A 16,140-nucleotide genomic window follows, 5' to 3' on the forward strand; every position below is an offset into this window, starting at 1 on the left:
TTGCCAAGTATCACATGAGAATAGTGAAGACAAGCCCCATTTGGAAAAGACCTGCTTCTAGAAAGATTTATTACATAGGGGTCATGTTGCATAACGTGGGCTATGTTCAGGATACTCAACTCCTCCTTGACTCATTCACATTTCATAAGACAGATAATCCCTTCAAAAAGGAGGGACTAAATGAGGAAATAAATGAAGGGCCTTATATGAATGAGAGAACAACCTAAGTCTTATTGGAATTCTTTCTTGGACTATATAACCTTGGTGCTATAAGCCAATATTGACCTTTCTTCATAAACAGCTTGACCCAATACGGTGCAGAAAGCACTGTGCTTTGCACACTTGAAGACCTTATATAGTAAGGTGAGTTCTGTGTCCTCATGTTCTAACCTGTCAAAACAGAACATTTGTGGTGATTTGGGAATATGCTCACAAATACATTTTTGGTTTCAAGTCATTTTAAGATATGCTATCTTATCACCTAAGCCTTCACAACATGTCCTAGAAAATTATGCTGTTTTCACAGTGATGTTAAAGGCACTGTGAGATTTGATATTTTATTTAGATTTGCCTCATGATTTCCCACATGATATAGAACTGCTTCATAAAGTTACTTGCTGTGAAGTATTTCAGAGCTTTATTTGGCAGTAATCAGGAAGATACTACCTAAGAATGTTTAAGAGTAAAATATGCATATTTAGGAGTAACTGACATCTAATAAGCAATTTTTCTTATATGCTATGGATGGTGCAAAAGATATTTTACTAGTGTAAAAATGATACCTCCTTAGATTAGCAAGGCAGCCTAACATAGTGTTAAAAGTATGGACTCTAGAGCCAAACTACGTGTGTTTGAACCCCAGCTCTGACGCTTGCCTGCTTCAGGATCTTGGGAAAGATATTTTGTCTTTCTGTGCCTTGTTTCCTCATCTAGAGAATGCAGGTAATAGCAAGTTCTTCCTCTACTGTGTTAACTTGAAAATTGGGTGAATTAATATACATAAGTGTATAGAACGGTGTTGGTGCATCATAAATGTTATGTAAGTGTTAGACATTGGTATACAAATGAGTAAAGATGACTAATATACTCTAGGTGTTAGATGGTTTAAAAAATAAGTTAGTTTATCCTCAGTTTAGGGTAAGTGTTTAAATAGAGTTTATTCTCATATTGGTCTTAAGAAAGCCCTAACTAAGACCTCTGCCATTCCTTCTGTCCCCTTATATAAAATCTGAGTATCAATTAATGGCTTCACTGACATCTGTGGGCTGAGGATCCTCACGTACCTGTAAATGGAAATGTGTACTAAGTTTGATAGATTTCAATTTGACAGATTGAATAAATACCATTTCTCGCACATACCCAACATATTTTTGCCAAACGTATGTCAGCCCTACTGTGATAATGAAATACCACTGTACTTTAAATGTTGCTAACTTCATAGCAGCTTTGAATATGATCAGTGAATACTGAGGGAAAAAATAACACTAATACTATGTGAGAAGTCCATGAAACCATTTGATGCTAAAATTGTATTTTCACATTTGAAAATGCTGGATAAGTGTGATCATTCATTCATTCAAAATATGTATTGAGTACCTACCATAGGCCTGGCCCTGCTCTAGAAACTGGGAATATAGTTGTTATCCCTGTGGAGATTATATTTTAGTAACAGGAGATAATGAACAAGTAAACAAGTAAAACATGATCATTTTAGAGACAAATAAGTGCCATGAAGTAAATAAAACGAGCAGTGTAATAGAGGGAGGGGCTCACTGAGATGATAACTGAGCTGAGGCACAACTGAAATGGGAGCAGGGAGCTTCATGCTGAGGGAACAGCAAAGGCAAAAGCCTGAGATAGAGTGAATGTGACGTGTTTGGGAAAGAGAGAAGAAGGAAGCTTAGATCTTGGGGGCTGGGGGAAGAGAGGCAGTACTCGGTGAGGTTTTGGAAGTAGGCAGGGGCTTAATTAAACATGTGGTGACTGTAGGCCATAGCAAGGGGTTTGATTTTATTCCAGGTGCTGTGGGAAGCTGTTCCACTGGAGCGACATGATCAGATTTGTATTTTTAAACAGTTTGCTCAGCTGCTGTGTGAGAACCAAATGTCGGAGACCATAAGTGGTCCCAGAAAAATCCCTTAAGAGCCATAAGCTGTAGTCCAGACAAATGTTGGTGTCTTGGACTAGTATGTGACAGTGACATGGACGGAAGCAGGAAGATTTGCAGCCTATGTTGGAGGTGGAGACAACAGGACTTGCCAATAGTCTGGATGTAGGTGGAAGCTAAGGAGGAATCAAAGAATCACATATTTTAAGGTCTTGCTGAAGTCCTGCCTTCACAGTGAAACTTTCTCAAGCTCTTCTAGCCCACTTTTGTCTCTCCTTTGATTGCAGTGGCTTTTGAGCTGACAATATGTGCAAGGCATTGTTCCTGGTGCTTAGAATACATTAGTGAATGAAACAAAGCTTCCTGCCCTGTGAATGTTTTGATCTGTCCTGTACCACTTCTATATCTGTGCCACTAATTTACATTAAATTTTATGTGTCTTTGTATTAGTCTCTAATTGTTTTGGATATATCATTTTTGTTCTCTGAATAGAAAAGCACCTTTAGGACCAGTGACCCCACTTTTCAATTTACCATAATGTCTTGCTCAGTGATGGTGGAAGCAAAAGTATCAGTGAAAATATGTTTGTTTGTTTTTCCCCCCACAGATAGCTTGTTTCTAGGTTTGCCTGCTGCTTTAAATAAGTAACTTGTGAAAATCCAAGATTGCAATTCAGATGATTAGAAGGGCCATAATTTTTTCATTAAAAAAGATTATGGGCCTGGCACAGTGGCTCAATGCCTGTAATCCCAGCAATTTGGGAGGCCAAGGCAGGTGGATCACTGGAGGTCAGGAGGTCGAGACCAGCCTGGCCAACATGGCGAAACCCTGTCTCAACTAAAAATACAAAATTAGCCAGGTGTGGTGGCTGGCACCTGTAATCTCAGCTACTTGGGAGGCGGAAGCAGGGAGAATCACTTGAACCCAAGAGGTGGAGGTTGCAGTGAGCCGAGATTGCACCACTGCACTCCAGCCTGGGTGACAGAGCGAGACCCCATCCCCCCCCCCCCCCAAAAAAAAAAAGATTATATACTCACTCGAGAGTTACTCTAAAATAACAGTTCCCCTCCGCAATGAATGTAATTAAAAATTTGTCAACAAGTCATTATGCATTTGTCAGGGGGATTCGGATGAAGGAACTGAAGCTGAAGAATCAGAAGCCATAGTCCATTTAAAATTAATTCAAAGTGAAGACATGAAAACTATAATTTAGAACTGTAAATTAAAAAGAAAATTATTTCTGAGTCCTAAAAATTCAAATATGTGGACTTTATAGAGGACTTCCATTTTCTACATTTACAATTTATAATCAACAGTTATAAATTAATTCTTTAACCAGGTCACATTCATCCTGGCAATGAAAAGTAACCATTCGAATACACAACTAAGTTGGCTTCAGGTTATGGCTTTCTAAGTATGTCTTAAAATATAAAAAAGAAAACAAAAGTCATGGCTTTATGTTTTGCAAGGAAGACTGAGTATCTTCATAAACACTCACAGGCTATTGACTCCTTTTCAAGACCCCTTATAGTAGGGTTGGCATTGAGGTGCTATTGCTAATGCAATGCTATATCTTACACAGCTGTCCTGAAGGTTAATTAAGCTTTTGAGGACTATCCCAGGAATTATTATTTCCATGAAAAATGCTTCTAGATTCTAGAGTACTGACTTTAAGCCAAAATTAGGAACATACTTCATTTATAAGAGGTCTTAAACTTGTTTCTGTAATTCTCATAATCCATGTACTCTTTGAAGATGATCATAATTATCAATGAGCAATAAAACCTTTAATCAGGTAGTATGCAGCAGCACAGTTCTTATATTAAAAACACAGATGCTTCCTTTATGCCTGCATTCACTCAACACATTCATTAAGTGCCTTCTCTGGGCAGGGCCCTAGACAAACAGCAATAAATTAAGTCTGGTCTCTAAGCCAGAAGAGCTTAGAGCTCTTTGGGGAAGAAGACACATGCACAAGTAATACACAATCAACAGTCTTAAGTAGTGTAATGAAGATGTAAATAAAATACATTGCAGGTTATCAACAGTCTTAAGTACTGTAATGAAGATGTAAATAAAATGCATTGCAGGTTATCAACAGTCTTAGTACTGTAATGGAGATGTAAATAAAATGCATTGCAGGTTCAGAGGAAATCAAAATGCTTTCTTCTGAAAAAGGAGGGAAGGCTTCGTGGAAGAGATGGCATTTAAAGTGTCACTTGAAAATGGAGAGAATTTAAAAGGAGACAAAAAGGGAAGAGCATCCTGGAAGGCATGACAGCATGAAAAAAGTGATAGAACTCAGAAAATGTGTATGTACAAGAACCAGCTAGTGCTTCATGCAGTGAACATTTCTGGAGCAACTACCAAGTGTAAGGCACTGTCTAAGGGGCCAGAGACAAAAAGAAAAATGAGATGTGGGGCCTGTCCTTGAGAGATAATTTGGTTTAATAAATCTTATAAAGTGTGAGAAAACAGTTTTCATTTAAGTTTGAGGTTGGTGTTGGATGCTGAACTGCGGCATTTGAATTGGATTCTATGGTGATGGTAATAATAATGCTCACCATTCACTAAATCCTTCAGTGTTCTAGCCACCATGGTAAGAATTTACATGCATTATTTCCTTCAGAGCTCCTCATGAGATATGATTACTGTTTTATTCCTACTTGTCAGCTGGGAAAATTGGGGCTAAGTCAATTAATTTATGTAATGTTTCCCAGCTGGTAAGTAGCAGGGTAGCGATTTAGACAGGTGTATAGTATTACAGAGCCTGTAACTCACTGAGGGGAGCCACAGATGTTTGAGTAGGATAATGATTGATTTGAGCTGTTCTTCTTAAGAATTCATTTGACTACAAGGGAAATACAATGATTAAGGAATTATGCTTGTGAACAGCTAATGAGGACCTAAATGAAGGTAATGGCAATGGGTATGAAAAAGGAAAGGAGGTGACAGATGTCATAAAGCTTACTAACTGGATTCAGGGACAAGGAAGAGGGAGAAGACAAATACAGCTTCAAATTTTAGAGTCTGCATGTAAGAAAGTAAAGATCAGCAGAGAAGAAATATGCTTTAGGGAGTGAGGTGAGGGGATAGGGGCAGGGAGGCTGGGGTAAGGGCAGGGGCAGGGAGGCTGGGATAAGTAGTTTAATTTTGTACAAGTTGAACTTGAGGGAAAATGCAAAAGTTGAGGTTAGAAATACAAAAGTTGAGCTTGGAAAAGAGGTGATTTAGAAATGGGATTATATTCTACCAATGGTAGAGAGGTCAAGGAGGACTGATAGGGGCCTTCAGAACTCTAGTTTTATTTTGCTGGAGAAATCATAAGCCAGATGACAGTGTTTATGAAGTGCGGGGATAGTAAAAAATAAAGGAAGGGTAGGCTACCCTAAAAGAAGTTAAAAGGTAAGAGCAAATAGTTGGTAGACTAAGAAGGTAACAAGAATGAAGCAAGTTTTGTTTCCTTAAGAATGGACTGACTAAAGAAAGATGGTGATTGATAGGGTAAGGTCTTATAGAGAGGGCGGGCTGCATTAACTAACTCAAGGTGATGACTTAGCTAGGTAAGAGATGCCTGGTGCCTCCTTTGGATCCGTCCAAGCTCTTCTCATCTTTTAGATAACCACTTAAATGTCACCTCCTGTGGAGCCTCTGTCTCTCCTGTAGTTTTCCCCATAGAGGCTTAAGTGTTCCTTATCCCATTCTCCCACTGGTCTTAGTACATACCTGCACTATGGACCAGTGGTTCTCAAACATCAGCATGTTTCAGGTCATGTAGGGGGCTGGCTAAAACACAGATTACTGGGCCCCATCCCCAGTGTTTATGAGTCTGTAGATCTGGAATGAGGCCTCAGAATTTGCTTTTCTAACAAGTTATCAGGGGATGCTGATGCTGCTGGTCTGAGGACCACACTTTGTGTACTACTCAACTAAACTAAAAATATGTGAGACGTACAAATAAAGAGCTTGGGAGTTCAAGGATGCACTAGTATTCCAGACCTGGAAATGTTCTAGAAAAAATACTCCAAGAATCAGTCATGAGTCAACAGCAGGTAAGAAAGAATGAAATACTTCTTCATGAAAGAAAAATATTTTGAAGAGGCCATCAACATAATCTCTACAGAGCAGAGGTTTCTTAGGGGAGAGCTATCATAGATGAAGACGTTTTTTAAGTGAAAACTACAGCCATGACTATAATTATACTGTAATCATAAGGAGTGCCCAATTGTTATTTGGGGGGAAATAAGTATAGAGCTAGCATACTATGTTTCATTTAGAATATTATTTTGTTATTATTCATAACTTAGATGATTGAGACTGGAAAAAATGTACCATTTCTAAGAGCTGGTTTTATAATTACCATTTTGTTTGCTGCATCTAATTATTCACTTAGGTTTACCTGTCCCTGATAGTTACTGTGCAAATCTGACATAAGCAGATATACTAAATCTCAGAACTTGGATAAATATAATTTTTTCTGTACGTCACTAAAGTGTTGGCTGTGGTTAGCAAATGTTCTAAGTTGCCCAACCAAAGGTGCAAAATCCTTCCTGACATTTGCAAGCATCAGTCGTTTCAAGTTTCTTTTACTCATTCAAATGCCCACTAAGCTAACTCATCAGTATCAATGACAATCAGCTTAGCATAAGCAAAACAACCATTCAGTCATAGCCACACTGTGTAACATGGATATATCAGATGCTTTATTCTGACAACATGGTCAGATGCCACTAGATGCAAGGTTAAATTAATTAGATATGAGAGCAAATAATAAATCATTTTAGTTCCAAGCATGTATAACTTCAATTTTACCATAATACCCCATATAACTGAAATTAGGTTTTTGAGTTGAGATGCATACACATCCCTATTAATTTTATCAACATCAAATTGACGTCTGCTCTAGTCTTTTTGAACTATATGAATCTTTATTTAAAACCTAAAAATCCATAGGAAAGGAAACAAATTCTTCAGGCCTAATAGAATGCAAATAAATTATTCTAGTCTAACAGAATATAAATAAAGTTTGTTGTGGGAACACATTTCTTTTTGAAATAAAAAGCAATTTTAAAAGATTTAGTTGCCCACTTGTGGGGGAATAATCCCTTGACATATAAGTGATACTGAAAATTGCAAACAGTTGTGATAAGTAGATATTTTGAGAGAATTGAATTGCTTTGTTAGGAGGGAGACGTGGGTGTCAGTTTTCTTTATTTCCATTTTACTATGACAGAGTGGTAGTTCTTGAGTAGCTGGGAGATACTCAGAAAAATTACGTGAAAGAAAGCCACTTGTCAGTCTTTTAGGATATATTTGGTTCTGTGTCATCAGAAGGTTTTCTGCCCTCTCCCTGGAATCAAGTTGCAAACACGATCCTCAATAGTAATTAGAGCTAAGCGGCAATTACAGGACGTATGATTTGTTCAGAAGCACTGCCTGCCGGCTGTTTCCTAGCACCACATTTCACAGGAGCACCAGGTTCAGATGATGGAATTATTTACTTTTAAATGTAACATCTCGTACAATGCTCAAATGCAGACGTGAACGTGGACTGTAATCTTAAAAACAAAGGTAAGCACTGCTAACTGACCCACATTTACACCTTAAGGAACTTTCTTATGAAATATGTGACAAAAATATAAAACAGGTCAAATGAATTTCAGAAAAAGAGAAAAGTATCAGAATTAAGACAAATAGAATTTGCTAATTTTGCAACTCCTTTGTCTAATGGTATCTTGATTTTCCTAGCCTGTTTGTATTTCAGTTGTACTATTGAGCCACTTTAGTAACTATAATGACGAGGTAACTGATTTCCCACATTTCTTTAACCTTTATGAGCTACTGTTCCCCTTTCTTTCAAAGTTTGTGTCAGAATAACTACTAGGTAAAAGTGAGATTCATGTTCAATCCAACTATGTTAGAACTCTCTCTCCTTTTTATCTTCTTTTCAGAAAGTATATTTAAGCTGATGATTATACATGTCCAAGAATCCACATTAAGATTGACAGAATAGTGGCTGGTAGGCTGTAATCAAATTGAGTGACGTGGGTGATTTGCGCTCTTGTCACATGATTTTTATGATAGGCACCATTTCAAGTTTTAATGTTCTATCTAGTTCATGTCAAAGCTCAATGGTTTCATGTTTGTTTAGACCCTTGGGCATAGAAATCTCTCTGGAAACCAGGTAAGTTTAGCTCCTCAAGAGGGAGTATTGTCTAAGAGTAGGTATAATTTGTATGTATACAATAGGTACTTGTGAAATTCTCATTTCTATTTTAATGTTATCACTTTATTTTCCCCCACCTTTTATTTCCCTCACCTTACTCCCCACCTTTTTTTTTTTTTCAATTTTGCCATTTGTAAAACGTGAATAAATATCTTATTAGAAAAGGACTTAGGAACTCTTGGCACCAGGAAGATGTTTTTATCTTATAGCCTCCAGTGGGATTTCAGGGGGTTTGAAAAATATTGAAAGAGCATCGACTTCTTTTATTCTATCTTATTCATGGGTTAGAGGTGTAAACACTGAGGGTTCAGTGGACTTGCAAAAAATGAATAGGTTAAAGCCAGAAATGCATTAATTTTTCCAAGGTCCTTGAGACACTGATGTGTGACCTCTTGGCAGACAATGTTGCTAAGTTTAGTTATTACATACCTGATTTAGGGAAAATTTTTTGTAGTGCTATATTCATCATGGCCTTTGTTTTCTATGTTTGCTTTTCATAGAATTATTTATCCCAAGCATCATTTTCTTCATCAGAAAAACACGGGATGATCATAAGCCATGTAAAGTTTAGAAAACTACTTATTGTGGTGTGTGTAAAATATATGTAAAAAGTTATTTAATATATGTAAAAGCACCTTGTGCTGTCCAATGAAATGGTATAGTATTTGTATAACCAAGGACACAATGATGAACTTCCATAAAAATATACCATAAAATTCTGTGGTGCACTCAAGTTTCTAACTTGTCCCTCTCCTTCACATGTATGGTAGATACCATCGTGGGAGCATGTAATAAAAACAATCCTCAGTTGTTGCAACTGACGTGACTACTGGAGACAGAACTAGAGATATGGTCTAATTTGTTAAATCTTGTCACAGGGACAAACTTGTCCTGATACTACAATAATCTTGCTATTAATCTTTTGATTTATAGAAGCAAATATTAAAAACAAAACTAATACAATGTAGTTGCAAAATAAGGCAAATGACAAATTTTATGAGTGCTTTCTAGTTCCCTGGAAGTATTATGGTGGGAGCCAAAGACAAAGAGACGAAAGAGGCACACAGATAGGTACACAGATGTACAGAAACAGAGAGAGACAGAGACAGAGATGCTACATACAGGAGAGAAACAGGAGAGATGAGAGAGGCAGAAAAGACAGGTGGGAAAGAGGGAGACTATGGAAACAGTGATTAGAGAGAGTTAGAGAAAGAGGGTGTTGGAGAAAAGGAGACAGAGATACAAGTCAATCAAAGTTTGGAAAGTTGTAGAGATTGTGCGGTTTTGGAACTTTGGATTCTTTTTGCATTCCTTTTAGCTGGAAACATGCCTTCTCAAGTTAAATACATTGAGCACTAGGTCCATTTTTGTGACTTGTTTACTTTCCTTTGGTGTCTTTTAAAGCAAAGGGACCTTAACAGTCTGTTTGAAGTTCAGAAGAGACCGATAGTTAAAACAAATGTTTTAAAAGAAAATATTTCCGTTCCTTTGTTGCTTTATAAAGCAAATCATTGAAAAGGAAAATAATGAGTGCTGTGAGGAAATGCTCTACTTTCAGTGAGACTTCTTATGAAAAAGTCATTATGGCCTTGACTTTTGGTGTTCATTGCTGGGATAGGAGGGAATTATTTGGGGAGCCAAAATGAAATTCCATATAAAGAATATTATTCAGATTTTAAAAAGAAGATCCTACCATTTGCAACAGCATGGATGAGACTGGAAGACATTACCTTAAATGAAATAAACCAGAAAAAAAATACTGCATGATCTCTCTTATATGTAGACTTTTTTAAAATGTCAAATATATAGAAACAGAGAATAGAAAGGTGGCTGTCAGACTGTGGGAGAGAGGGGAATATGGGGAGATGTAGGCCAATATTGGCAAAAGGTAGAAAGTTGTAATTATGTAGGATGACTATATCTAGAGATCTAAGGTACAGCATGAGGACAGTAGTTAATATTATTTTGTATGTTAGAAAATTTCTAAGAGTGAATTTTAGGTACTCTTACCACACACACAAGTAACCATGTGAGATAATGGATATGTCAAATGACTTTACTATAGTGATCACTTCACTATATATGTGATCACTTCACTATATATATATATATATGCATCAAAATATCACATTGTACACCATAAATTTTATATGATATTAAAAAAAAGAACCTGACAGTCAAGTTGTAAAGTAAAAATTTTGATGACTATGTTAAAAAATAAAGAAAAAGAAATTTCATGTAAGAAAGTCTGGTACAAGGTCAGTATAATAGTACAAGAGTAACATGATGCACAGGGCCGGGGCAGTCATTTATGATGAGGGCCTTCATGTGCAGAAAATACTTGGGTGTTCATTGGAGATGTTTTGCACATCGCTAGTGCCCCAGAAACTGCCTACCTTACTGAAGCAAGTAGCATCAGTTTCTAGGATGTCAGGACAATGGAAGAGTTTCAAGAAGCCAGGCCAACTATTGGCCCAATCTGTTAAATACCCACTAGAGACCTTTTAGAGTACAAGCATTCCCTGGGTCACAGAACACTCCATGTTTCTCAGGAAAAGGGTGAGCTCACATTGTCTTCCAGTCGCCCACAGGAGTGTTTGAAGAACTTAGATGCCCTGCTTCACTAGGTTGTTCCTGCTCATGCAGTTTTTGCTCTACTCTACTTCATTTTATACAGATTTCTGTCATACAATGAAGAGGCGAAAGGGAAGAAAATCATTTTGGGAGTAAGATATTAGGAAATTTCTAACAAGAAATTCATACTAATTCTAATCCACTTTGCAAAACTAAGCCAAACTCACTGCTTTCTTCCTTCTCCAGATCATCCCTCACCATTTTTTCCCATTGTAGCTCCAATTTAACCCCATACTCACAGTCTCTGCTCACTCTGGCCTTGGCATGGCCAGATCAGGCACCCCATAGCAGGTTTCCATAGGGATGGAACAGGGGCTTTCATGCTGTTTGCACAGCAACCTTGGCTGCCAGATGGAAGCCATCTCTGCCACTCCTGGGTGAGAATGGCTTATTTGCTGATGGAGGACCAAGAGTGGCCTTTTCTATGATGGCCACCATGACTATCATACTTTACTAGACTTTTTAATGAACACTCTATAGTGCATTGTAATTCTGGTGGCCTTGGGATACATGTGCAAAAAGGGTTTAGAGCAGATTTTACTGTTTTTATTTATTCCCAAGTTGTGCTTTCTGGGATTTCATTACTTTTTGTCGTTTTTAACATGGGCACCTACTTTTGAATAGCTATGAAGTGTTTGGTTAATATTTAAGCTAAAGAAACCTTTTTTCTCTGCCAAGGTGGGAGTAGAGAGCACTAGCAGGGCGAATATTAACTCTGTTTTCTCAAATTGAACAAGCTTGGGGTGGGGGAAATATCCTTTTAAAAAGGATAATTTATATAAACCACTATTCTTTTCTTTTCCCTCCTTTTGTTTCTTAAATACCACAGCCTAGACATTGAAAGCAGGAACTGAAATTCTCTGAAACTAGGAGAAAAAATATTTTGTGCCCTAGAGCTAGAATTTGTAGCAGCAGCTGGGTGCACTGACCTCAGAGTTGCTGTATCCAGATCCCTTTAGCCTGGCTCTTAGTGTGAACTGCAGAGGAGAGGCCTAAAGACAGAGCCGGAGGTTTAAATAGTCCTGCTGCTTTGATCTCAAATAGAAGGTCAGTTGCCATTACTTGAAAAAATGTGTCTTCTCAGATAGCATTTTTGTTGTTGTGATTCTGATAGTACTTCAATATAAAAACCACCAACACAAATGTGAGTGTGCCTCCTACCATGAGGCTATTTAAATTAGTTATATTGATCCAAACAGTATGGTTAAAGCATAGTTGTAATGAGCTTTGTTCATCTCTTTTTTTCCCCATTGGGAATATTAAAAGAAGTATTAAAATGAGGCATTATACTGGGGATTCCAAAAGCAGGGTGGGAGTGAGGGGGACAAGGGTTGAAAGCCTATCAGGTACTATGTTCGTTACTTGGGCAACAGGATTATTAGCAGCCCAAACCTCAGCATCACATGATATACCCATTATATAAACCTATATATGTACCCTATGAATCTAAAACATGTATGTATATATATGTTATATACATATATGTTTTATATATAAAATAACATGAACTGTTATAATCAATCTTGTGCTATTTTATAAATTGGAAAGAAATGTTGGCTTTTGGCCACACTGGCTTTTCTTTCATTGAATTTCTCCCATTAATCATGTTGATAAAACAGTAAAATTAAAATCTCATTTAATTAAATGAATACTCTCTTTAAAATTTCAGTCAAAGTTGAAAAAGAAAACACACCAAATGCTAATCTTGAATTTTTAAAGAAGGTAATGATGACAATATATGATTCTTGTACATCTTTGATTGTACAGACTTAAATATTCGAAACAGTGTTCATGGGCACTGAGCTCTAGGTTTGGTTCCAGCATCAGTCAGGTCCCATGGTAGATTAAGCTCTCCAAATCCCATTTTTGTTATACAAAATGAAGGGTAGATTCCTAAATTATGCTTACCTCTAAAATTGTATTAAATATAATTCTTCTAGAACTATTCAGTGACTTGAGTAACATTGTTGCACTTTTCCTGGGAAAGGTTGTATTTTTTAGGGCAGTTTCCAAAATAAATTATAGTTCTGCACTACCATTAGGTCTTTAGCATGCTATAGACTGCCATCGTAACTGCCAATTGTTAGATTTTATAGACTCAGAGTTCTAGATACACATTTTTCTTTTTGGCATCACTAGAGTCTGTGTTAGTCTCCCTGTTCACTTCCTAAATTCAGCAAGGAAGCATCAGCATCAGGGACAACAAATAGTTCCTCTGTTTGTAATAGAAAGAGGCTTCAGACTTCAAGAAAGGGTCTTAATGCCATTGAGGAGAGTCACCAGGCAAATGTAGCTCAGGACCATCACCCCAGGTCTTTTTGCCAGTAAATTTCATCAGGTGCTGTGACCTCCCAATCCATTCTTGACCTCAGACAATTTTAGTAAAGCCCTGTCTGGAGATAATTTTGGCTTCTCCAAAGACTTAGTAATTTAGAAACTAAGCACATGACATTCCCTTTTGATAAGTCAGGTGTTTAAAAATTATTGCAGAAAACTTGAGACAGCATTTGTTAGAATACCGTTTTTTCTTCTTTCAGTTTCCTTTTTTTTTTTTGCATGATCATGCTTACTACTATTGGGTTATAAGCTGAGAAACTATGATAAAGGAAAAATATTTTAAATTCAGTTTTAACCCCATAAATTTATTTAAATTCTTAAATTCTCATACTTTTCAACGCTGCTTTGAAAAAGGATTGCAGCCAGTGAAGTATGTCACATGTTTGACCAAACTATAGTTTGTACAGTATAGTAAATAAATCTTATCCATTTTTTTTAACAACACTTAAATGTAAGAAATCAAAGTGGGCAAGATATTCAGGTATAAATGAATCACCACTTGGCTGTACATATTCTATTGCCACAGCATCTGAAAAGCCATCTGTTGCATCTCGGTGAAAGATTCATCGTTTTGTGTAAAAGCTGGCGTATTACTACAAAACCCAAAGGACATTGTGGCTTTAAATCCCTCCTGATGCGGCTTCTCTGGCGTTTTTTGATGCAGCACTTCATTATTGCTTATCAACTTCAGTGCAGTGCTCAAAAGGATTTATTTTTAAATGTAACATTCTGCCAGGCTGCTGCCATGGTGGCTGCTGTCGGAGCTCTTTAGGGAGAACCCTGAGCTTCCCTAAGGGAAATTCAGGCACGTAACTGCCAATTGTTAGATTTTATAGACTCAGAGTTCTAGATATACATTTTTCTCTTTGGTATCACTACAGTCTGTGTTAGTCTCCCCTATTCACTTCCTAAATTCAGCAAGGAAGCATCAGCATTAAAGAGGAATTTTATTTGCTCACAAACCATTTTGAGCAAAATCAAGCTGGCAGTGGAAAAAAAAGAACTCAAAAAGTTGAGTCATTGTCATCCTAAAACTATACAAACTTGACAGTATTTGAAGATATTCTTATTGGGAAATTTTGCCTATATTTGTCAAAACATTTCATTAGAATTAATAGCATTGACTGCATTTTTTAAAAATTCTGCTCATTTATAACATACAGAAAAGTGCACATAAGTGTGCAGTTGAGGCCGGGCGCGGTGGCTCACACTTGTAATCCCAGCACTTTGGGAGGCCGAGGCGGGCGGATCACGAGGTCAGGAGATCGAGACCACGGTGAAACCCCGTCTCTACTAAAAAATACAAAAAAATTAGCCGGGCGTGGTGGCGAGCGCCTGTAGTCCCAGCTACTGGGAGAGGCTGAGGCAGGAGAATGGCGTGAACCCGGGAGGCGGAGCTTGCAGTGAGCCGAGATTGCGCCACTGCACTCCAGCCTGGGTGACAGAGCGAGACTCCGTCTCAAAAAAAAAAAAAAAAAAGTGTGCAGTTGAATGAATGTACACAAATATAGCATACATGTGTAGCTGGCCCCTAGATCAAGGAAAGAACATTTCTGGCATCCTAGAAGACACTCTGAATGCCCTGTTGTAGTCATCTCACCCCCCACCTCATCCCATCCTTTCTATAAGGAAAGCCACTATCCTAACAGAATAAATTACTTTGCCTGGTTTTATGCTTTATATAAATGGTATCATACAGCATGTACTCCTTTATTTTAGTTCTTTTTTTCAACGTTATGCTTGCAAGATCTATTGGTTTTTGCATGTAAGTATGTGCCATTTGTTCTCATCGCTGTATGTCATTGTATGAATGTTTCACTGTGCAAACATACAAAAATTATTCTTTCTATTGTTGATAGATTAACTGGCTAGTTTCCAGTTTGGGGCTATTATGAAGAATATTGCCATAAGCATTCTAGTACAAATCATTTTTGTTAGGTATATACCTAGAAGGAAAATTTCTGGGTCATAGGATATGTATATATTCAGCTTAAATAGATATTACCAAGTAGTTTTTCAAAGTAGCTGTGACAATTTACACTTTAATATAGGGTTCTAGTTGCTCTGTATCCTTGTCGACACTTAATATTATTTTCATCTTTCTTCATCAAATTGAACCATTCTTGTGGATATATAGCGATATCTCATTGTAGTTGTAATTCACATATTCCTAACTACTAATGAAGTTAAGCACTGTTTTTGTATGTTTATTGGCCATTTTGATATATGCTTTTGTGAAGTGTCCAAGTCTTTTACCCATTTATCTAGTGTTATCATTTTCTTATTGATCTGTAGGAGTTCTGTATTCTAGATTCAGGTCCTTTGTCAAAAAATATTTACTGTGAATATCATCACCCACTCTGTGGATTGCCTTTTCATTTTCTTGATGGTGTCTTATTCCTACATTCTTACTAATAAAATATATTCATTAATTTTTTTCTTTTATGATTAGCATCTTTTGTTTCCTGTTTAAGAGACCTTCGCTTAGTCCAAGGTCACAAAGATACTCTGTTTTTCTATTTTTGGTTTTACCTTTTAATCCAGAAACCCTAAGAATACCTTGAGAGCCTAAAAAATGTTAACTTCAACATATTCTGTTTTCTCTATACTTTTTGTTTATACAGTTCCCTCCACCATTCTTCCATATATACCTCTCAAAACACAAGCCATTCCTCAAAGTTTATCTTAAGAGATATCTCATCTGTTGAAACATTTATGAACCCCATTTATGAACCAGATGCAATTTCTTTCTCTCTTGAACCTACTTAACATTTTTTTAATAACACGTGACCCCCGCCATTTATGTTAAGTATTAATAGATTTAACTATTCATGCT

The 16,140-nt window shown here is 37.0% G+C and overlaps 1 protein-coding gene across 10 annotated transcripts in view; it reads left to right on the forward strand.

The window, feature by feature from the left end:
- ZNF385B (zinc finger protein 385B) overlaps window positions 1-16,140 on the forward strand; it is a 427,950-nt gene that overhangs the window by 300,979 nt on the left and 110,831 nt on the right. Inside the window, exon 1 of one of the 10 annotated variants that reach the window (XM_032755258.2) lies at window positions 7,660-7,678. The exons of the other annotated variants lie outside the window; for them this stretch is intronic. The gene's annotated coding sequence lies outside the window, so the exon portion shown is untranslated. Of the gene's footprint in view, window positions 1-7,659; window positions 7,679-16,140 lie in introns of those variants that run through there. 10 annotated transcript variants of the gene reach the window in all.

This window comes from Hylobates moloch, unplaced genomic scaffold (assembly GCF_009828535.3).
Source record: "Hylobates moloch isolate HMO894 unplaced genomic scaffold, HMol_V3 SCAFFOLD_1, whole genome shotgun sequence".
NCBI lineage: Eukaryota > Metazoa > Chordata > Mammalia > Primates > Hylobatidae > Hylobates > Hylobates moloch.